We start from the raw sequence: 24396 nt of genomic DNA, 5'->3' as shown, positions 1-24396 counted from the left end.
CCCATCAGAGACCTCTGGACAGTCGGTGACCCAGCCACATTCCCAAACTACCACAGAGCCTCCCCCCTCAGAAAACACCAGTACAACACCCACCCAGCGAGCCCATCCCTCTCTCCCCAGGACACGTCAATCAGCAGTTTGTCCACCACTACAGGGACCCCACAAACACAGGATGATCAGGGAACTGGGGTCAGTGGCAGTAGGCACACGGTTCAGGGGACACAGACACAGGACAACAGGGAAGCTGGGAGGACTGCTGTTCGCCCATGTGCCTCATTGTAATGTTCCTCTGCCCTTGTCCTGGCATTCCTCACTGGGGTCAGTAGCCATGAGAGGTTGGGGCAACCAGACCTCTGGTTGGGTTAACCAAAGTCACCTGTAAATATCCAGGGATACCTGTTGCCACACACTCACCCTTAGGGACAACACCACACCCATTTACCTACATCAACTGGGTGGGGACCATGGGCTCACCTATTAGCCACACCTGGTGCCTCTGGAGTTGAGCCATCACATATGTGATGCTGCTATTCCTTAAGATAAAGGCATCATGCACAGAGCCAGGATACTTTGCATTGACATGGGAGATGTACTGTTCCGCCAAACACACCATCTGAACATTCAGAGAGTGAAAGTTCTTTCGATTTCTGAACACCTGTTCATTTCTCCCGGGGTGGGGACAAAGGCAATATGTGTACCATCAATGGCACCAATGATGTTGGGGATATGTCCCAGTGCATAGAAGCCAGCCTTCACTGTGGCCAAATCCTCCACCTGGGGGAATTCGATGTAGCTGCGCATGTGTTTCAGCAGGGCAGACAACACTCTGGTCAGCATGTTTGAGAACATAGGCTGTGACATTCCTAATGCCATGGACACTGTCGCTTCGAAGGAACCACTTGCCAAGAAATGGAGCACTGACAGGACCTGCACTAGAGGGGGGAATACTTGTGGGGTGACGGATAGCTGAAATCAGGTCTGGCTTCAATTGGGCACACAGCTCTTGGATTGTGGCCCTATCAAGTCTTTAGGGTAGGATAATGTGCCTCTCCTCCATTGTCGCCAGGTCCACCAGGGGTCTGCACACAGGGGGATGTCTCCATCTCCTATTCATCCTCGGTGGTTGAACTCTAGGGTGAAAAACGGTGAGCAGAAGGTCATATTCAAACATATACTCAGATTAATATGCAATTTTTGTTTTACAGAAACAGTATGCAAACTTGTAAATCAGTTGATGTGCCTATGTCTGGTGTGACGCATTTAGGTGCCACGGCCTGTGCCCCCTGAAACGGAGGCTGCCTGACTTCTGAGGAGGGACAAGTGGAAATTAGGTAATTCCGCTGGCGTTGTGTGCCGTTGCGGCCGGCGGTCAATGACCACTGTGCAAAACCGCATTGGTTATCATTGGGGCCTACAGGTTCCAGGAGCCAATGGCGATGTATGCCGGCAGTGACGGTACACACCACCGTGGACATGACCGCCATTTTCTATCTGCTCACTTACTTGCTACCTGACCTTCAACAGGAGAGGACCTATACTGCAAGTGCTGCTGTGACCTGTGTCTGGAAGCGACCATGGCTCAAGTGTCTGGGGAAAGGACCCCTGAGAGACTGGTGGATGGGGTCCTACCCCAGTCCTCCAGACCAGCAGGTGAGTACACTGTGAGCATGATGCATTGGGCATGAATGTATGGAGTGCTGTGTGTGTAAGCCTCATGTGGGGGGGCTGAGGGGTCCTGGGCAGAGTGCTGCATATAAGGTGGTCGATGTCTGTACGTAAGGGCATGGGAGGGATATTGTGGGCCATGAGTATGACAGTCGGGACGGTATGACTAATACCTTTTCTGCTATATTTTTCCTGCAGGACAGCGCCCATCAGAAAAAGGGTGTTTGGCGTGCCATCGCCAAGGAGGTGCGGACCCTGGGAGGTCTTTGACAGGCGGAGCACCCACTGCCGCAAACGGTGGGAGGACCTGCGCCACTGGGCAAGGAAGACGGCAGAGGCCCAATTCGGGCTGACCTCCCAACGAGGAGGGGGTGCCTGTTGTACCCTAACCCCCCTGATGTTCATCATCCTGGAGGTGGCCTATCCGGAGTTGCATGGGCACTTGAAGGCATCACAGCAGCCACAAGGGGGTGAGTACAGATTCAGATTCTTGACTTTGCATGCATTAAGGTGTTACCTGGGTAGGGGATATGGGCTGTGGGTGCCCCTAGGCCAGGGTGAACATGGCAGGGTAGGTTCCATGATGGGCAAGCTCAGATACACTCCAACCACAATAATGTTGGTGGGCATCTACTACTGGGCAGGGTCCTGTAGGTTTCAGGTGTGCAGCTAATGGCGTTAGGCATTGTACCACATGGGCTGGTGACTAGCATTGTTGCTGGTAGTGCATGGCTTAGAGCATAGGGCTGTTCCCTGTGAGTGTGTACACGAATGGTAGTGTTGTTGCTGGCAGTGACCAAGTGTATCCTTTGTCCCCCCCCTTTTTGTTTTGTCCCCCTGTCCTTGTGTGCATTAGCATCATCTGGCAGAGGAGCAGAGACACCGGTGATGGAGAGAGCTGCATCCCACATGGGCATGGAAGCTGAATCCACTGACGGTGAGGGCACCAGTGGGATGGAGGATGAGGGGGGCACCTCTATTGAGACAGGAGAGGACAGTACCGACAGCGACACATTTTATAGGTACAACCGCCACCCCCTGTACCAGCACCGCCCTCCCAGCAGCCCCTCAGAGAGTTTCTTGTGCCCGCTCACCCAGGAGGATGGGCATCTTCTTCGCCCCGGGCACCTCAGGCCCTGCCCCAGTCAGCCCTGCTGCCCTCAGTGAGGAGTCTATTGACCTACTGAGATCCCTCTCTGTTGGGCAGTTAATCATACTGAATGCCATCCAGGGTCTTGCAGGGCATTTGCAACGAACAAATGCATACCTGGAGAGCATTCACTCTGACGTGGCGACCCAACAGAGAGCATTCCAAGCTCTGGCCAACTCACTGATGGCAGCCATTGTCCCTGTCTCCAGCCTACCCCCTCCAACTTCCTCAACCCAGTCCCAATCCCCTCAACCCCAGTCTATCCCAAGCACACCTTCAGACTAGCATTCACCCAAATCAACTCACAGAAGTGGCTCAGGCAAACACAAGCACCACACTTCATCCCACAGGCACTCAAACAAGCACCATCCAGGTGCAGACGCACCAACATCCACTGCCTCCACTGTGTCCCCCTCCTCCTCCTCGTCCACCTTCCTCCCATTAGCGTCTACACTCACACCTGCATGCACTACATCCTCATCCACTACCTCCATCACCAGCACGCCTATCACTACACGCCCCTCACTAGCAGTCACCACCCCCACATCCATGCACACGTCCCCTGTGTCCTGTCCCACTGTGTCTGTGACCCCTCCTCCCAAAGTCCACAAACGCAAGCACACAGACACCCATCAGCCATCCACCTCACAACAGCATCCAGCCCAGGCACCTGCACCCAAACACACCAGACTGACACCTCCTACAACCACTTCCTCTTCTCCACTCCCAAACCTTCACCCTCTTCCTGTCCCAGTGTCCCTAAGAAGCTTTTCCTCACCACCATTGACCTATTTCCTATCCCTCTCCCCGTCCTTCACTTCGGGCAAGGGTGGCCAGAACCCAGCCCAACACCTCAGCCACCCACTCCTCGGCCACTGTGGTTTCTGCAGCTACTGAAGGTGTGAGAGTCTCCAAGGAGGCACCCGTCAGCACAGCCAGTGTGCCAGCAGCACCTGCCAAGGCCAAGAAGGAGTCGCCTCCTAGCAAGGGCAAGAAGGGGACACCAGCCAGCAAGGGGAAGGAGGCACCACCAGCTAGCAAGGGAAAGGAGGCACCACCAGCCAGCAAGGGCAGGAAAAAAAAACACCAGCTGGCAGAAGCAAGGAGGCACCACCATCTGCCAAGGGCAGGAAAAGGAACACAACACCAGCCATGGCACTTCAGCCGTCTGATGCTGCAGGGGAAGGACTGGAGCCCCCCACCACCACTGACAGCACTGCCACCTGCACCGCAGCCAGCACCGCTACCTGCTCCGTGGCCAGCACCGCCACCTGCCCCACCGCCAGCAGCACCAATGCCAGCAGCAGCAGCAGCCCCAGTGGGCAGCCGTCCAAGGCTGCAGATGAAGGGCTGGAGCCTCCCACCACCACTGACAGCACCGCCGCCTGCACTGCGGATAGCACCATTTCCTGCGCCGCAGCCATCACCGCCACCTGCCCCCCCGCCAGCAGCACCACTGCAAGCAGCAACAGCCCTAGTGGGCAGCCGTCCGAGGCTGCAGGTGAAGGGCTGGAGCCTCCCACCACCACTGACAGCACCGTCACCTGTAGCGCAACTGCCATCCACTGAGCAGTGTGTTGTAGCAACTACATGGGCTGCAGTGCGTCCTGGCCCCTGCAACACCTGTCGGTGTGACACCCAGGTGAGAGACTGTGACCTTGCCCCATCCAGGATGAAGTCACAGGGGGCACAAAGCCCCCTCCAGAACCAGTGGAAGAAGGCATCCACTCACCCCCTTCTAGGCAGGAAGAAGCACACTGGGCACAAAGCCCTCTCCAGAGCCAGTGGAAGACGGCATCCACTCACCCCCTCCTTGGCAGGATGAAGCACACTGGGCACAAAGCCCTCTCCAGAACCAGTGAAAGAAGGCATCCACTCACCCCCTCCTTGGCAGGAAGAAGTACAGTGGGCACAAAGCCCCCTCCAGAACCAGTGGAAGAAGGCATCCACTCCCCCCCTCCTTGACAAGATGAAGCACACTTGGCACAAAGCCCCCCCAGTACCAGTGGAAGAAGGCATCCACTCACCCCCTCCTTGGCAGGAAGAAGCACAGTGATCACAAAGCCCCCTCCAGAACCAGTGGAAGAAGGCATCCACTCACCCCCTCCTTGGCAGGATGAAGCACACTGGGTACAAAGCCCCCTCCAGAACCAGTTGAGAAGCCATCCACTTGGGAGACTGTGGCTTTGCACTCCCCAGGACCAAGCAGTGGGCAAACCACCCACTTGAGAGACTGTGACTTTGCACTCCCCAGGATCAAGTAGTGGGCAAACCACCCACTTGAGAGACTGTGGCTTTGCACTCCCCAGGACCAAGCAGTGGGCATGGAGCCCCCTCCAGGCCAGTGGTATTGTACCATCTTCCGGCTGAGGTGCCCCCTATTCTCCGTCCCCCTGAGGTGCCTGTGTTTTTTCGACCTGATGCCCCTGCAGTGTTCTCTCCATATTGAGGCAGGAGTCAAGTGTGGTCTTGGCCTATGTGTTATGGCCCCATGGGCCACGGACATTTTGGCGTGGGAATTGTCCCTCCTTTTGTATATATTGTACATACTGTTTATTGATTTAAAGACGTCTTTATCTAAAACTGTACTATTACACTCATTTTAATCCGTTCCTTTTGTCCTTGCGTTATTCTTGAGGATTACTGGGTGCATATCTAATGTTGTTGCATCTGTTTGTGTGTATGGTGTTGGGGGTGAGGGTGGGGGTGTTGTGTGTGTGTGCCACTCTCTTTTTCCTCCCCCACTCCCTTGTGTGCTAGGTGCAGTACTCACTGTGGTCGTCAATTTTAAAGAAACAATATCACTGTAATTCACTAGTTATAGTTATCACAAATAACTATACTTTGTGCCCTTGCCATGCACTGCTAATTTCGTCATGTATTACATCACTTATGGCATGTTCTATGACACCATTGATAACATCACTGTAACATCTGAAATGACAAAATTGATAAAAACATTGTGCCTGGCCGGATCATGTGTTATATTTAGTTTAGGCGTTAAAGTTGCTTGAGATAACTACACCTGGTAAATTTTAGTGGTTTAATACATTTAAAATGGTATATTTTGACTGACATTTTCACCTAAGTATAATGTCCCTTTGACCTTTGTTTTTTTATGTGAATTTCTATGGGTCTATTTAAACCCTTCGCTGCCAGGCCTTTTCCCCCTTCTGTGCCAAGCCTTTTTTTTGCTATTTGAGATAGTTCGCACTTAGGCCCCATAACGTTTTGTCTGCATAAGCTATCCACGCCAAATTTGTGTCCTTTTATTCCAACATCCTTAAGATTCTTAAAGTACCCGGAGTTTGTGGATTCCCCTGATGGGGACCAAGAAATTAGCCAAAGGACAGCTAAAAATTTGGAGTTTTGGGGAAAAATGAGAAAAAGTGCTGCAGAAGAAAGCAGCTGGTTATTTCCATGCAAATGGCATCAATGAAGGGCTCGCAGTACTAAAACCACCAACTTCCCAGCTTTCAGGAACAGGCAGACTAGAATCAGAAAACCACGTTTTTCAACACAGTTTTGGCATTTTACTGGGACATACCCCATTTTTCCTATTTTTTGTGTGCTTTCAACCTTCTTCCAATTAGCAATAGATATGGGTCTGAAAACAATGATGGATCCTGGAAAACTATCTTCCTTGTGTGGGTGCCCAAAGCAGTGTCATCCTAAAAGCATTAAAAAAGTTGAGCTTATCAACTTGCTGTGGTATCCCCTCAACATCTACATGGTTTTGGCCCTTCCCTGTTGCAGGCACTTGGCCCACCCACACAAGTGAGGTATCATTTTACTCAGAAGACTGAGGGGAATGTTAGGAAATTTGTGCTGGCCTGGTGATCCCAGCCAGAAGTGTGAGAAAAACATGATTTTTTTAGCTAAATTTGAGGTTTGCTGTGTTCAGAGAGCCTGGCCGGGTTCCGGGCCTTTCCGGGCCCTGGGGCAGGTGCTCCTTTCCTCCAGCCTGCCATACCATGAAGGGCATGGGCAATGGAGTCTGCTGGGCCCGAGGTGGCTTCCCCTTCCGGTTCGAGTTCAGGGGCCCTGCCTTCGTCCACCAGCCTGCTGTGTGGTAAGGCACCTGGGACAGCGTTCAGGGAGGCCTCCCTTGTGTGGCTGTGTTAAGAAAGCCCCGGCCGGGCCCGAGCCCCCGCGGGACCCTAGGGTGGGTGCTCCCTTCCTCCAGCCAGTGGCCTGGGAGTCCACCAGGTTCTGGGGAGGCTTCTCCTGCCAGTTTGGGTTCAGGTGCCCTCATTGGGCCCTGGGGTGGGAACCCCTGTCCTGGGCTTTGCCCTCTGGCCCAGCTGGTGGCAAAGTGCCTGGGATGCCTCCCATGCATGGCTGCATTCTGATAGCTCTGACAGGGCCCCGGGCCCCTGCTAGGCCCTGGGGCGGTCGCTCCCTTCCTCCAGCCTACCATAACCTGAGAACCCTAGGCCTGCAAGTCCACGGGCCCGGGGAGGCTTCCCCTGCCAGTTTATGTTTAGGGGCCCTGTTCAGACCCCGGGGCGGTAGCCGCTGTCCTGGTCTTTGTACTCCAGCCCCTAGGCCAGGGGTCCTGAGGAGCCTTACGTCCTTGTGGCCCAGCCATCTGATCGCTCCAACAATTCGGGTCATCTGTCATGCTCCATGCGTTCCTATGACACGCCCAGATGGCCATGCTACCCCGGATGTCCTGATGAGGGCTCATTTGCTTCCTCAAGCCCAGCCAGGGCTCCACGAGATCGGGTGTGTTTTCAACGATGGTTCCCTCTGTCCCTAGGAGCCCACAGAGTACAAGAAAGGGGGATAGCCTTCCAACTGATTACTAGGGACAGGCTACTCCAGAACCCCTTGGGGTCCAGTGGTTCTGAGACTGGGTACCACAAAGGCCTGGACCGACCTGCTCTGGGGGCCCGGGTGTGCGGCCGCCTTGCAGCCCTGTCCAATGGGTCTCTCCTCCAAACCTGACTTCCTACAGAGAAAACTGATGTCCCAGAGCATGGGATGGGTGCTTCCTTCCTCCAGCTTGCCTTACCCTGGAGGGGCTGGGTGTACTTTGGGTCAAGGGAGCCTTCCTCTGCTGGTTTGGGTTTAGGTGGTCTGGATGGGCCCTTGGCCCCAGGCTAGAGCTGTGGCAGGTCCCAGGGTGAGGACCCCCTTCCTGGGCTTTGTCCTCTGCCCCACTGGGTGGCAAATAGCGCAGGATGGGCTCCCGCAGGCCCTGGGAAAGCTTTGCTTGTGTGTAAAGAGGCCTCTGGGCCCCGGTTCTGAGGTCCGTTGGGGACCCCATGCAGCCCCATGCCTGTGGGCCAACTGGGGCTCTGAGAACCCAGGCTTCAGCGGCCCCAATCCCTGCAGGGGTGAGCAGGGGCTCTTCATGTCAAGGCACAGTGCGACCTGATGGCCGTCCTCATGGCCCGGCCATTTGGTCGCTCCGACAACTCGGGTCACCTGATCATGCTCCATGCATTCCTATGGCATGTCCAGATAGCCAGGCTGCCCCGGATGTCCAGATGAGGGATCATTTGCTTTCTCAAGCCCAGCCAGGACTCCACGAGGTCGGTGCGTTCTCGCCGACGGCCCCCTCCATCCCTCGGTGCACACGGAGCTCAAAAAAGGAGAGTAGGCTTTCTCCAGATTACTAGGGACAGGCTACTCAGGACCCCCTTGGGGTCCAGTGGTTTGGGCACTGAGCACTGCAAGGGCCTGGGCCAGCCTGACCTGGGTGCCCTGGTGTGCGGCCACCTTGCAGCCCTGTCTGATGGGTCTCTCCTCCAAACCTGGCTTACCGGAGAGCAAACTGACATCCTGGGACCTAGGGTAGGTGCTCCCTTCATCCAGCCTGCTGTACCCTGGAGGGCCTTGGTGTACACTGGGCCAAGGGTGGCTTCCCCTGCTGGTTTGGGTTCAGGGGCTCCGTCTGGGCCCCAGCTCAGGGGTCTGACAGGGCGCACGGTGGGAACCCCTTGCCTGGGCTTTGTCCTCTGTTCCGCTGGGTGGCAAATAGCCTGGGACAGAGTCCCACAGGCTCTGGGAGGGCTTTGCTGGTGAGTAAAGAGGCATCAGAGCCCCTGGTCGGAGGTCCGTTGGGGCTCCCTTGCAGCCCTATGCCTGAGGCCTAGCTGAGGCTTTGAGAACCCAGGCTTCAGAATCCTCTGCAGGGGCGAGCAAAGTCTTCTTGTGATAAGGCACGATGCGACCAGATGACTGTCGTCTGAGCCCAGCCATCTGGTTGCTCTGAGAGCTCAGGGCATCTAGTAGCGCTCTGTGTATTCGTATGGCACGTCAAAATCATGAGGCTGACCCGGGAAGGCTTCCCTTGCCAGGCCATGCTCAGAGGCCCTATCTGGGCCGCGGGCTAGGGTTCAGGTGGGAACCCCCCTCATGGGCTTCGTCCTCCAGCCCACAGTGGGGGTTCTGAGAACCAAGGCCACAGAGTCTCCATTGTATGTAGGGGAGAGTGCAGGCTCCTTATGTTAAGGCACAGTGCGACCAGATGGCCATTCTCTGAGCCCAGCCATCTGGTCACGCTTCATACGTTCTTATGTCACGTCCAGATAGCCAGCTGCCCCAGAAGTTCCGATGAGGGCTCATTTGTTTCCTCAGGCTCAGCCAGGGCTCCAGAAGGGTGGATGCATTCTCGCCAGTGTTCCCCTCCATCCTCGGTGCCCATGGAGTACAATAAAGGGGGGTAGCCTTCCTCTGGATTACTAGAGACAAGGTATGGCAGACCCTCTTGTGGTCCAGTGGTTCTCAACTGGGTGCTGCCACGGCCAGGGCCTGGGCTGGACTGCCCTGGGGCCCGAGTGTGCAGCCACCTTGGAGCCCTGTCTGATGAGTCTCTCCTCCGAATCTGGCATCCCCAAGCAAGGTGGCCTGCCCCCCCACCCACTGGGGAAGAGAGTCTAACCAGCATTGTACTCTGATTGATTGGGCACACATGGTCTGTTTGGGGATAAACTGCTTGGCCAGCCTTGGCTGTGGTTTCAAGCAAAGAGCTTCCACCCCAACAGGGACTGTCCGACTTGAGGGCATGCTGTTTGCAGAGGCCCTTCCCTTACCCAACAGAATGAAGGCAAAGCAGCCAGGCAGCTTGTGCACCTCCAGCGGTCTGACCACAGTGGAAGGTGTTGGGTGGTGCCAGGTCCTGCACGCTGCCTGGCAGTCAAGGCACCTATGTGTTGTCACCCTCCTACACCCAGGGCATTTTTGCAGCAGCTCAGAATGACCTTTCTATGGGGTGTGACCTCCCTCAGTGCCTGTGCGACCTCCCTGTCCTCCCTAGCAAGCCCGAGGCAGGTGCTTCTCCGCAGCAGGCTTCCCCCTGTGGGGTGTTGAGGTCAGTCCTAGACAGGCATGCAGCTCCACCCCCATCCAGCAGGTGCCGCTACTTGGGTAATCCTACCAGGTTTTTCCCTTAGATGGAAGTGAACAAAAAACACTCCACATGGTACAAAAGGTATACAAACTCGTTCCCAATGTCAGTTCAGAACTTTGAGAGCCTCTGGCCCCTTTCTAGCCTCCCAGCACCAATTTTAGTGACATTTTTGACATTTTAAGTTTTTCTGGTTTAAGGGGGCAAAGTCACTTCATCTACCCAGAGCTATGGAGCTCCAAGTCGTGCAAGATTTGAGGTTTTTCTCTTAGATGGATGTGAACAATAAAACATTCCACATGGTCCAAAAGGTATGCAAACTCCTTCCCAGTGTCATTTCTGAGCCTTCATTACCTCTGGCCCCTTTCTAGCCTCCCAGCACTATGGTTAGTGATATTTACGACATTTTGTGTTTTTCTGGTTCACGGGGGCAAAGTCATTCCTTCTACCCAGGGCTAAGGAGCTCCAAGTTGGGGAAGATTTCAGGTTTTTCCCTTAGATGGAAGTGAACAAGGAAACACAACACGTGACCCAAATATGTACATAAACTCCTTCACAGTAGCGGTTCCTGAGCCTTTGGTACCTTTGGCCCATTTCCAGCCTCCCAGCACCTGTTTTAGTGAGATTTTCATCATTTTGAGTTTTTGTGGTTCAACAGGGCAAAGTCACTCCTTCTACCCAGGGCTATGGAGCTCCAAGTTGTATCAGATTTCAGGTTTTTCCCTAAGATGGAAGTGAACATAAAAACACTCCTCATGGCCCAAAAACATACATAAGCCCCTTCACAGTATCAGTTCCTGAGCCTTCAGTACCTCTGGCCCCTTTCTAGCCTCCCAGCACCAGTTTTAGCAATATTTTTGACATTTTGCGTTTTTCTGGTTCACAGGGCAAAGTCACTCCTTCTACCTAGGGCTACAGAGATTCAAGTTGGGGAAGATTTCAGGTTCTTCCCTTAGATGGAAGTGAACAGAAGAACACTCCATGTGGCCCAAAAAAGGTACACAAGCCGTTTCACAGTAGAAGTTCCTGGGGCTTCAGTGACTCTGGCCCATTTCCAGCATCCCAGTACCAGTTTTAGTGATATTTGTGAAATTTTGAGTTTTTCTGGTTCAAGCGGGCAAAGTCACTTCTACCCAGGGCTATGGAGCTCAAAGCTGAGGAAGATTTCAGGTTTTTCCCATAGATATAAGTGAACAAAAAAACACTTCACACGGTCAAAAAAGTATACAAACTCCTTCCCAATGTCAGTTCGGAACTTTCAGTGCCTCTGGCCCCTTTCTAGCCTCCCAGCACCATTTTTAGTGATATTTTCTGTATTTTACGTTTTTCTGGTTTAAGGGGGCAAAGTCACTCCTTCTACCCAGGGCTATGGAGCTCCAAGCTGGGGAAGATTTCAGGGTTTTCCATTAGATGCAAGTGAACAAAAAAACACTTCACATGGTCCAAAAGGTATACAAACTCCTTTCCAATGTCAGTTCTGAGCCTGCAGTGCCTCTGGCCCCTTTCTAATCTCCCAGCACCAGTTTTAGTGATAGGTTTTTCTGGTTTAAGGGGGCAAAGTCACTTTATCTACCCAGGGCTATGGAGCTCCAAGTCGTGTAAGATTTCAGGTTGTTCCCTTAGATGGAAGTGAACATAAATACACTCCTCATGGCCCAAAAAGGTACGCTAACCCCTTCACAGTAGCAGATCCTGAGCCTTCAGTGCCCCTGACCCATTTTCAGCCTCCCAGTACCAGGTTTAGTGATATTTGAGACATTTTTAGTTTTTCTGGTTCAAGGGGGCAAAGTCACTTCTTATACCCAGGGATATGGAGCTCCAAGCTGAGGAAGATTTCAGGTTTTTTCCTTAGATGGAAGTGAACAAAAAACACTCCACATGGTACAAAAGGTATACAAACTCCTTTCCAATGTCAGTTCTGAGCCTTCAGTGCCTCTGACCCCTTTCTAGTCTCTCAGCACCAGTTTTAGTGATATTTTTTGACATTTAAATTTTTCTGGTTTAAGGGGGCAAAGTCACTCCATCTACTAAGGGCTATGGACCTCCAAGTCGTGTAAGGTTTCAGGTTGTTCCCTTAGATGGAGGTGAACATAAAAAACACTCCTCATGACCCAGAAACATACATAAGCCCCTTCACAGTATCAGTTCCTGATCCTTCAGTACCTCTGGCCCCTTTCTAGCCTCCCAGCACCAGTTTTAGCGATATTTTCAACATTTTGCGTTTTTCTGGTTCACTGGGCAAAGTCACTCCTTCTACCCAGGACTATAGAGCTTCAAGTTGGGTAAGATTTCAGATTCTTCCCTTAGATGGAAGTGAACAAAAAAACACTCCATGTGGCCCAAAAAGGTACACAAACTCTTTTGCAGTAGCAGTTCCTGAGCCTTCAGCGCCTCTGGCCCATTTCCAGCCTCCCAGTACCAGTTTTAGTGATATTTTAGACATTTTGAGTTTTTCTGGTTCAAGGGGGCAAAGTCACTTCTTCTACCCAGGCTATGGAGCTCAAAGCTAAGGAAGATTTCAGGTTTTTCCCTTAGATGGAAGTGAACAAAAAGACACTTCACATGGTCCAAAAGGTATACAAACTCATTCCCAATGTCAGTTCAGTACTTTGAGTGCCTCTGGACCCTTTCTAGCCTCCCAGCACCATTTTAGTGATATTTTTCACATTGTAAGTTTTCCTTGTTTAAGGGGGCAAAGTCACTTCATCTACCCAGGGATATGAAGCTCCAACTCGAGTAAGATTTCCGTTTTTTCCCTTAGATGGAAGAGAACAAAAAAAAACCACTCCTCATGGCCGAAAAAGGTACAGAAACCCCTTCACAGTATAAGTTCTTGAGCCTTCAGTGCCTCTGGCCCATTTCCACCCCCCAGTACCAGTTTTAGTGATATTTTCAACATTTTGAGTTTTTCTGGTTCAAGGGGCCAACGTCACTCCTTCTACCCAGGGCAAAGGTTCTCCAAGCTGGAGAAGATTTTAGGTTTTTCCCTTACATGGAAGTGAACAAAAAACACCCCACATGATCCAAAAGGTGTACAAACCCCTTCACAATACCAGTTCCTGAGCCTTCAGTGCCTCTTGTCTATTTCCAGACTCCCAGCACCTGTTTTAGTGAGATTTTCATCATTTTGAGTTGTTCTGGTTCAAGGGGGCAAAGTCTATCCTTCTACCCAGGGCTATATAACTCCAAGTCGCGTAAGATTTGAGGTTTTTCTCTTAGATGGAAGTGAACAAAAAAAACATTCCACATGGTCCAAAAGGTGTGCAAACTCCTTCCCAGTGTCAGTTCTGAGCCTTTAGTACCTCTGGCCCCTTTCTAGCCTCCCAGCCCCAGTTTTGGTGATATTTACGACATTTTGTGTTTTTCTGGTTCACGGGGGCAAAGTCACTCCTTCTACCCAGGGGTAAGGAGCTCCAAGGTGGGGAAGATTTCAGGGTTTTCCATTAGATGGAAGTGAACAAAAAAACACTCCACATGGTCCAAAAGGTATGCAAACTCCTTTCCAATGTCAGTTCTGAGCCTGTAGTGCCTCTGGCCCCTTTCTAGCCTCCCAGCACCATTGATAGTGATATTTTTGGCATTTTAAGTTTTTCTGGTTTAAGGGGGAAAAGTCACTCCTTCTACTCAGGGCTATGGAGCTCCAAGCTGGGGAAGATTTCAGGGTTTTCCATTAGATGCAAGGGAACATAAAAACACTCCACATGGTCCAAAAGCTATACAAACTCCTTTCCAGTGTCAGTTCTGAGCCTGTAGTGCCTCTGGCCCCTTTCTAATCTCCCAGTACCAGTTTTAGTGATACTTTTTGACATTTTAAGTTTTTCTGGTTTAAGGGGGCAAAGTCACTTTATCTACCTAGGGCTATGGAGCTCCACGTCGTGTAAGATTTCAGGTTGTTCCCTTAGATGGAAGTGAACATAAATACACTCCTCATGGCCCCAAAAGGTACACAAACCCCTTCACAATATCAGTTCTTGAGCCTTCAGTACCTCTGGCCCCTTTCTAGCCTGCCTGCACCAGTTTTAGTAATATTTTCAACATTTTGCGTTTTTCTGGTTCACAGGGCAAAGTCACTTTTTCTACCCAGGGCTATGGAGCTCCAAGCTGAGGAAGATTTCAGGTTTTTCCCTTAGATGGAAGTGAACAAAAACACTCCAAATGGTCCAAAAGGTATACAAATTCCTTCCCTATGTCAGTTCAGAACTTTCAGTACCTCTGGCCCCTTTCTAGCCTCCCAGCACCATTTTTTAGTGATATTTTTGACATTTTAAGGTTTTCTGGTTTAAGGGGGCACAGTCACTTTATCTACCCAGGGCTATGGAGCTCCAAGTGGTGTAAGATTTCAGGTTCTTCCCTTAGATGGAAAAGAACAAAACAAACACACCTCATGGCCCACAAAGGTACAGAAAACCCTTCACAGTACCAGTTCTTAAGCCTTTAGTGCCTTTAGCCCATTTCCACCCTCCCAGCACCAGTTTTAATGATATTTTTCTACATTTAAAATTTTCTGGTTTAAGGGGGCAAAGTCACTCCATCTACCCAGGGCTATGGACCTCCAAGTCGTGTAAGGTTTCAGGTTGTTCCCTTAGATGGAGGTGAACATAAAAAACACTCCTCATGACCCAGAAACATACATAAGCCCCTTCACAGTATCAGTTCCTGATCCTTCAGTACCTCTGGCCCCTTTCTAGCCTCCCAGCACCAGTTTTAGCTATATTTTCGACATTTTGCGTTTTTCTGGTTCATTGGACAAAGTCACTCCTTCTACCCAGGACTATGGAGCTTCAAGTTGGGGAAGATTTCAGGTTCTTCCCTTAGATGGAAATTAACAAAAAAACATTCCACGTGGCCCAAAAAGGTACGCAAACTCTTTTGCAGTAGCAGTTCCTGAGCCTTCAGTGCCTCTGGTCCATTTCCAATCTCCCAGTAGCAGTTTTAGTGATATTTTTGACATTTTTAGTTTTTCTGGTTCAAGGGGGCAAAGACACTTCTTCTACCCAGGGCTATGGAGCTCCAATTCGTGTAAGATTTCAGGTTTTTCCCTTCGATGGACATGAACAAAAAAACACTCCATATGGTCCAACAGGCATTCAAGCTCTTCCCCAAAGTCAGTTCTGAGCTGACAGTGCCTCTGGCCCATTTCTACCCTCCTACCACCTGTTTTAGTGATATTTGCAACATCCTGAGTGTTTCATTTTCAAGGGAGCAAATTCACTCCTTTTACCCAGGGTTATGGAGCTCATATTTAAAGATTTCTGGTATTGCCCTTAAATGGAAGTGAACAACCCCCCACCAAAAAAACAAAAAAAAACACACACTTCAAGTAGTCCAAAAGGTACACAAACTCCTTCACAGTTTCAGTTCTGAGTCTTCAGTGCCTCTGGTTGGGTCTGCCCTGGCTGGGTCTGAAAGTTATGACTGAGCCTGGCTGGGTGTGACCGGGCACTAGTTAAGAGCTCCGGCTGGACATGGGTGGATGCCCCACTCCGGTCTGCCAATCCGCAAATGTAAATCAACCATTTAGAAGTGCTTCTAGGTAAGTAAACCTTGTGGAATCCACAAAAAACACACCACATATTATTCCCTTAGTGACTAGTTTCCAAAAAGATGTGACAGCAAGGTGTTCACTACAGAGAGAGTATGAATGGACAGTAAAAAGCAAAGATAAACACCAAAACATGATTGCACACCCACCCACTAGTCCATCTCAGTCATACTGGTTGGATGTGGCATGAGGGTAAGTAAATATTTCATAAAAAATAACTTGATCCACCAATGACTTTATGAAATAAAATCCCTAAACATTGATAAATCAACCATTTACAAGCACTTTTAGGTAAGTAAACCTTGCGGGAGACCCACAAAACACACCACATATGATTCCCTGCTCTGATGACGTGGGCACACCATGTGCGTGTCGACGTCATCAGGTCGCCAAGGAGAGTGTTCAGGGGTGTCAGCGGGAGGTATTCCGTTGCCATCCCCAGTGGGGGCCTGTGGGTGGGTGGCCCACGGTGGGAGCACCAGCGCTTTTCCCCTGGGTCGGTCCCAGGATGTAATGGTTATGTCCTTGGCACAGCAGCACTGCAGCTGAGGATGTAACCATTTTGCCCTGGGCACAGAAGGGGTTACAGGGAGAGAGGATTTGGCATGGTCTTGGTCATTCAATCAATCAATTAATCAATCAGGATTTATAAACTGCGGCGAATCACCTGTGAGGGTTTTAACGATGCTGGCTTTGCTAGCTGCTTCTCGGTGTTCTGTTTATTCGAACAGCCATGTCTTGAGTACTTTTCTGAATTCCTGGAGCGATGCGGCGTCCCACAAGGTATTAGTAGGCTGATGCTGTCAACGGTGGAGGGTTGGGGTTTGAAGTTCTTCTAAATGGCTGAGATCTTGTTTTGGAGGCAGAATACCAGGTTTCACACAGTTCTTGGGAGAGGGCGATGTTGTTCCTGGTGGCTGCAAGGTTTGAGAACTAATTAATGATGGTGAGGAGCTCCTTGCTGTGATTTATGCTGGCTTCAATGTGGTCTGCTAGAGCGTTCTTCTTTGTTTATCTCAGGAGGCAGTGGTCAGATTTTCTGCACTGATTGCAGGGCAGTAGACTGGAGGAGGCAAGGTAAGGTAGCACACCTAGTCTGGCAAGGGAGCTCAGATAGAGAGACACTAAACAGATGTCTATTGGGATGAACATAGTTGCTCAATTTCCTTGTGATAGGTCAGGTGTGGTGCTCAGCCTCTGTTGTTACTACACTGGTGGAGCTTCCCGGGGATTCCACACTAACCAGTTATGCCTAGTAGTACATTTACCAAAAATTAAAGACACATATTGAAACAATTATTAACATTAAAAATCTAAATTCTCACCCTCACCTCCTGCAACAGGCCCCTAAACTCTTAAAAAATTCCCCAACAGTTTTTCTCAATCTCACATCCTGCAATGGACCCACCCCCTGCCTAAACAAATGTCCCTCTATAGACTCCAGCCTTTTCTAAAATATTCTTGTGTGTGCTTGGAATACCCCGCTAGACCCCCTTGATCTCCTCCAGGCTTTGCAGCACTTGCTCTAGTAGGACCCTTGTGGTTTGAAGGGATTGGCTTCTCAGGAAGCAGACTGCCTGAAATGGCAGTGATGACATATAAGGGGTGTCTCTGATTTGTGACCCAGGATGGTAGTGTCTTCTTTCTCCTCCTCCAGGCTCATCAGCTGTGATTACTCCACCTTTTGGAAGAACAGTAGCTACCTCCCACTGGGACTCTGGTGCCTGGCATTCGACAGGAGCAGCTGGTTGATCCAAAGAACGAAGAAAAAAACATGAATTGTGGCACACACATGTGGGTAAGATGTACCAGGTCTCCATGAAGCCAATCTGGTGTAGCGTAGGCTACTGGTCCTGTAAAGAGTAGAGGTTGGATTTAGGATTAGCATCAGAGTCAGCAAGCCTACACCTCGAGCACAGCATGCCCTGTTACAGGATAAACCAAGCGGACGTTCTCCTCTAACACATTTGGCACAGAGTCAGTTTATATAATACAAGCACCATCTGTGTCACACTGTGTCAGAGGTGCAAGCTTGATGTATTGATATGTCTACAAATGCAGTGCTGTCTCCAAGGATAATCAGAACATTATCACATAAACAACAATCCATGTACAAGGTTACCAACAGAAAATAAATTCTAAGTTAAACACGTGCCTTTGAAAATTGAGGTTCTCGGCGGGACCTCTCATATTTCACTACAAGGCTAGTTATTTACTAATCTGCTAGCTTAGTGACTAGACCTAGCAAACTGGAGTGTTCATGCTAGAAATACAATATCTATACTAGAATATTTCTTGGTGGTTACTATATTCATTTATATTTTTGCTGCTTCATTTATATTTTGTGAGGTTACAATTCATATTGTATGCACTAAATCAGCCTTTTAAAGCAAACATTTTAAAATGCATGTTGCATCTTCTAGTGCTCCTAGAGTGTGTGATTCATTTATGAAAAAGAATTTGGGCTTCCACTAAAGTGACCCTGTCTTGTTGCAAGGGTCTCATTATTCCTAGAAACTCCTGTTACGCAAACATTGATCAGTGGGTTGTGTATTTGCTGCAGTCCATCTGATTTTTTGATTCAGGTTGGCTCATTTATTGTGTCCTTGATGTCAGGGGGCCTGAGAATCAAACCCTTTTCTTCAGGAAGGGTCTAGAAAATGTATCAGTGTTATTGCAACATGACTGAGCTGCAGAATACACATATATTGCCATAGAAAAATATGGCACATTAAATTTATGCTACGCAATTTATTTGATTATTGATATTGAACAGCTTTTATCAAGCCAACCTCACATGGCATCATGTTTTCTTTTTAATATTTTTGGACAACTAATTGCATGTTGTAATAGTTCTAAAGGCCCTGCTCTTTGTCTACTCTCTCCTGAGCCCTGCCCTGAATCTAGACTGAGTCTCACACTACACACTACACCCCAAATTCATTAAATGTACAATAGATATTTTATTTCTGGGCTGTAAAGCAAGAGAGTTTTGGATAAGGTAAAGTCACATAAACCCTCAGGGTTTGAGGTCTGAGAAATGCATCACCTGCTTAGATGAGATTGTGGGCACTCTGGGTCAGAATGGGGAAGTGGTATGTATGAGTGGACATTGGGCAACACATCTTTTCATCTCCAGATTACTTTCAATGGAAGAGAGTCTGAGACAGAAACATAGAAAGGTGATAATTTAAAAAAGATTGGTATACAGGCTCAAAAGAAAGGAAGGAATACCTTAAAAATTCAGCAGCTGTCACTGAGAAAGGAAAGAAACTTACCATTCTTCCCAGTAGTCCTTTCACCGCCCCCATTTGATGTCTTTGACCTTCTCCAAATCCTGGAGTGGTTAAGGTTCGCTTTAGACACAAATGTAAAACTCTTATTAGACATCAGTTTTAAATAGAGCATTTAAATATGTTAAATAAAGAATATATAACAAGTGTTAAATTATTGATGCCCAAAGTATCACTTTGAAAGGTTTACTTGGCATTTTTTAATCAAGTAAGAAGCAATTCAACACCATAAAACAAATGTTTAATAACAGAGGTAAATGGCTAAAAGAAGATCAGAAAAACAAAGAATAAAGAAAGGGAAGTGAAAATATGTAATAGAGTGGTGAAGGATAGATTTCTCCCACAGTAACAAAAATGTCTGGCAAGAAAGCTACAAACTGGTGGAACTAACCTGTGGAAAGAGATGGAATATAAAGGAAAACACAGTGGCTATGCAGTATTAATGGACTTTAAAGTAGATAAGTGTAAGTTGAGAAACATGGAAAATATAGAAGGCCTAATGCATTTGTTAAGAGTAAGAAATATTAAACATGATTTACCAGCACTAGTTGGAATTTCTGGTCTGGAGCCTGTGGCACTAGTGCCACTAACCTCAAGGTCGTGGGTGTGGGATGTTGTGGTGGTCTTGACCCTTTTGGTTGTCCTAAAAGGAGGAAGGATAAAGAAAACACGGATTAGTAGTATTTTCTACAAAAAGGCATTTTACAGGCAAACAAATCTAGCACTTTCCTAACCAATTATATTCCTCCCTGTAGTCTCCACTCTAAAGATAGCTTTCTGTACTACATATTGTTTCCTACAAATGATATTGCTGATCCACTTGCTTCATACATTGTTGTTTTTTTGTCACTCTGAAAACTATGAGCAAAGTCAATCTCCCACTTTCTACTGCTCCTCACAGAGATGGTGAATGTAATAGTGACAAATGAACCATGGAGGAACACCAACACCTGTGATCTCAGACTATCCTCCAGGCAACCCGTTGATCAACCTAAGCATATCCGGCTCATCATGGAGAATAATCTAAGCAGTATGATTCACTTGACATCCACTGGATGACCCTCCCATTCCTCCAGTCCTAAACCATCCTTGTCATGGAATGGTATGCCCCATGCATTTTCTGGACCCAGACGCAGCTCCTCCGTTTGGGCGGAGGAGCGTCGCCCCTCGCCAGCAGCAACCGCTGCAAATCCTTTTACAAGTAAGGGATAATCCTCAGAGCGCATGTGTGTTTGGCAGGCTTTCTCAGGCTGGCCAAACACACATGTGCACAGGGCTCTCTCCAGCCTCCCAGTCTGCCTGGAAGCCCAGCCAACCTTGACGCTGCTCTGAACAGCATCAGGATTGGCGCAGGGCAGGCTGGGAGCCTGTGCCTGCAGCTGTAAAAGGAGAGGAGCAGCGTGGTAGCAGAGCAGGCAAGTCATTTTTTATTTTTTTATCAGTTTTCTCCTGCGCACCTATGACCCCCACCCCCACACCCTTGCACCCCCACCCCACCCCAACAAAGCCCCACGAGCCGCTCCTGTCTGAATCACAAGCACTCCCAAACGTGTGGACAGAAACCCCAACATATAAGGTGCTGTGCAGCACTTTCCCTCACAGCAACTTAAGCTGTACCCCTTTCCAGTCCTGCCACCTACTGGTATAATTAAGGGAGGTGGTGTTGCAAAACAACAAAATACACATTGCACTGCCACCTCTGCCTCACTGAAAATATGTGGTGTGGTACCCCTTACTATCGCTGTCCACCAGCGATGCTGTCTGTCTCTGCCATATATTGGGAGTGGGAAAAGGAAAAGGGAAGGTGTGCAAAAATAGACAAAAGGAGAACAAAAATGAAAATTCAACGCACAGGGCAGTCTAAAAGTAACAAAAAAGTGAAAATACATTTGAAAAATGAGGAGAGGTGGTTAAGACTGGGGTGGATGGAGGTGAATGGGCCTTTGAGCACGGAACCACAAGATGTAGCGAAGCAGTAGCAGGCTGGAGTGAGGAAAATGGTTCTGTGCTTGTGCAACACAGCTTGCACATTTTATGCTATTTTTCAACGCATAAAATGCATTTCTGGTATCATTTTTAACTCCAGTTTTCATAGATATATTTCTAGTAATCATGTCTAATTTCGAGTAACTTTTAGGGCATTTCGCATAATTATGAAACTCATAGTATCGAATTTCACACACCCTTAGTGGAGAGGCCAAGTCCCTGAATTACTGGATGGAAAAAAACAGGTTTTCCTGGATTACGTGGACCTTTTGGCTCAATTTTGCCATCTGCTCAGAACAAGTGTTTACTATGAGCGGGGGACCAAAGGGGGAACGTGATTGTAAAGATTTTAAAAAATGTGTTTGCATGGATAACTTTAAAAACATATCTTACAGTCATCTCACTTTTCCATAACATCTTACACCAAATTTAAAATTGCATTCTATGACATAAAAATTAAATGTAGTTTATGTTTTTTTTATTTACAATTTGATAACAATTGGGATGCTTGTGTGGGGACTGTGGGTTGGGACAGTGCAGAGTCAGCATTGACGGCTGCTGTGGATAGCATTTAGTGGCTGATTTAAGAGCCCCTAGCGCCTCCTTGTGTACTTTTTTTACACTAATGTGGCCAAACGAGGCCAAAATCGCCTCACCAGATTTACAAAGTGGTGCAATGCATGCATTGTGCCACTTGCTAACCCTTTGCGCGACATTATTGCTGCGCCAGGCATAATGTATGCAAAGGGGGTGTTCCCCTGTTAGGGTAGCCGAAAAAATGGCACAAAAAAATCTAAGAGATTTCTTTGCATAATTTTTTTCTGAACTTTTAACGCCTGTTCAGAGCAGGCGTAAAAGGGGGCAAACCATTGTTTACAACGGGCCCCTATGTACTGTTGAGTGTTAGCGCCAACATTTTGACGCTAACCCTGAACAGTACATCAGCAGCATAATTTTTTTTTATGCTATTGCCCCCTCCCCTGAGCCATGGTGCACCGTATCTTAGATACACATGGTGGTAGTAGGGGGCTGCCAAGGGGTGCAAGGAAAGTACAGCGCCACTTTCCTTAAATCTGCCCCTCAATGTTTCCTGCTGTGCTGTTGGTTAGGGTCAGGTAGGGGGTGGTTTGTACTTAGGCCCACTGGGTTTGCCACAATATTCTGGTACAATTAGCCTCAGTATTCTTCATGCCACTCATCATTTGGCCCTTGTTCGGATGTTAAATGCATGATCTGCTGTGATACTGATATGCATAATGTTAATTTACATGCAGTCAAAAAATCTTAAGATGAACCCTGGAAAAGTAAGAGCATTATATATAAAACTTCCTCAATAAAAGTGCCTTTGACATTGTCCAAATTAAAAACAATGAGTCTCATCCTGAATGGATCACCATGTTCCTGCTCTTGCTTTCCATGGCACAATAATGTACATTTTATCAACAGGGATTTATGATTGACGTTATCTGTGTTGACAGCAGGCACACAGAGAACATAGAAGAGGCATCCTGCATTGAATGGACCCCATTTTGAAAGACTGCTCTCCAGGAGATTTCAGCTGTCGAATTATGCATTGTGTTGAAGTAAAAAATGCTTTGTCCGGTTAGTTTAATGCTGTTATTGCAGATAGCAGCCGTCTGACAAAGCCCATTCTATAAGTAGATGTATGCGTCTGTCTCTTCACGCTGTTCACTATCTGGTAAACATAGTGGGATTGTGACAGTCCAAATAGGTTTCAGATGAAATGTTCCAATTATCTATATAAAACTTCGTAAGACAAGAAGATACCTCATGCGGGAGGCTGCCAGCACTGATGTGAGCCTTGATAATCCTGTGACAGCATTTCCTAGAACACCATCACTGGCAAGACATTTCGGGCCGAATCTGAGAAAAGTGGCGCTGCATCCAATGCTGTGCCACTTTTCTAGAGCCCCTTAGACCTCCCATACCACCACCATGTGTGTGCCGTATTTAATACACGGCGCACCATGGCGCAGGGCAGGGGCAATAGCATCAATATTTTTGATGCAATTGATGTACTCTGCAGGTTTAGCGCCAAAAATGTTGGTGCTAATCCTGCACGGTATATAGGGCCTATTATAAATAATGGTGTGCCCCCTTTTAGCCCCTTCTTTATGCAGGCTTTAAAAATAGCTGCTAAAAATAGCGCAGTGGAACCTCTTAGATTCCACTGTGCCATTTTTGTGTTCCCCCTAACAGGGGAACACCTCCCCTTGCATACATTATGCCTGGCACAGGCATAATGTGGCACAAGCGGTGCAAAATGGGGCAATGCAACCATTACGCCACTTTGGAAATATTGTGCAGGGAATATTGGCCTCAATGAGCCACATTAGCATCATAAAAATTTACGCTAATGTGGCGCAAGGAGGCGGTAGGCCATCTTAAATCTGGGCCTTCATGGTTTCACATCTGAATGAGAAAAGTATACTGCACAAGATAACTCCACTTGTTATATTTCTTTTTCCCACTACTATCCAGCAGATAAGGATAGATATGGAGCTAAGGGTTCGTAACAGCTTTGTCTATGGCCTCCTCTTCTCTTGGGGTGGAGTTGTACTCAGTATCATCTGGCATGGACCCACGAAAAAAGTACAAATTATAGCAATACAGTTTTGTGTAGAATAAATTCACATTGATCTCATGAGTTCCTCCACAAAGGTATGACATGGAAGAAAGGAAATATAGGCAATTCTCAAACTAACATCAGTTGCGCTTGCCAGATATTTGTTCCACCACTTCTGGGTTGCTTCTTGTGCTTCTACATAGTTCTTTGAACCAGACTTGATCTGTCTCTTTCCAACCTTGACTCAGGGGGTCATTACGACTGGGGCAGTCCGACAGCCACATTATGACCAAGGTGGTAACACCAGGGTTGGACTGCCAGAACTGCCAGTTTTCCTCTACAGAAGGGACTGGCAGTGCCTGCGGTCCTATTCCACCAGGGCAGCGCTGCATGCAGCACTGCCCTCAGGATTACGAGTCCCTTCTCCACGGGTGGTTACATAGCAGTAGCCATGTAACTTGGTGGAGACAGGGTGCAGTGGGGGGACCCTGCACTGCCCATGAAATTAGTATAGGCAGTGCAGAGGACCCCCTGGCTAGCCCAATTGCGATGTTTGAAACGGACCCTACGCACTACAGCATTGCCGTCGGCTCTATTATGAGCAGGTGTCAATGTTATAGACCATTTTCCGCTGGGCCAGCAGGCGGAAACTTTGTTTCTGCATGTTGAGCCAGCAGAAAACTCTTAATGGGGCCTGTGGGAATGCGGCCGCAGTGGCAGCAACCTGACTGTCTGAACTTTAGCAGACGGCCTTTTCCATCCGCCGAAGTCATAATCGACCCCTAGTGCATATTGTATGTTTGGGGAAGGGAGTGT

Source organism: Pleurodeles waltl, chromosome 8 (assembly GCF_031143425.1).
Source record: "Pleurodeles waltl isolate 20211129_DDA chromosome 8, aPleWal1.hap1.20221129, whole genome shotgun sequence".
Classification (NCBI taxonomy): domain Eukaryota; kingdom Metazoa; phylum Chordata; class Amphibia; order Caudata; family Salamandridae; genus Pleurodeles; species Pleurodeles waltl.
This window is presented reverse-complemented; position numbering follows the sequence as displayed.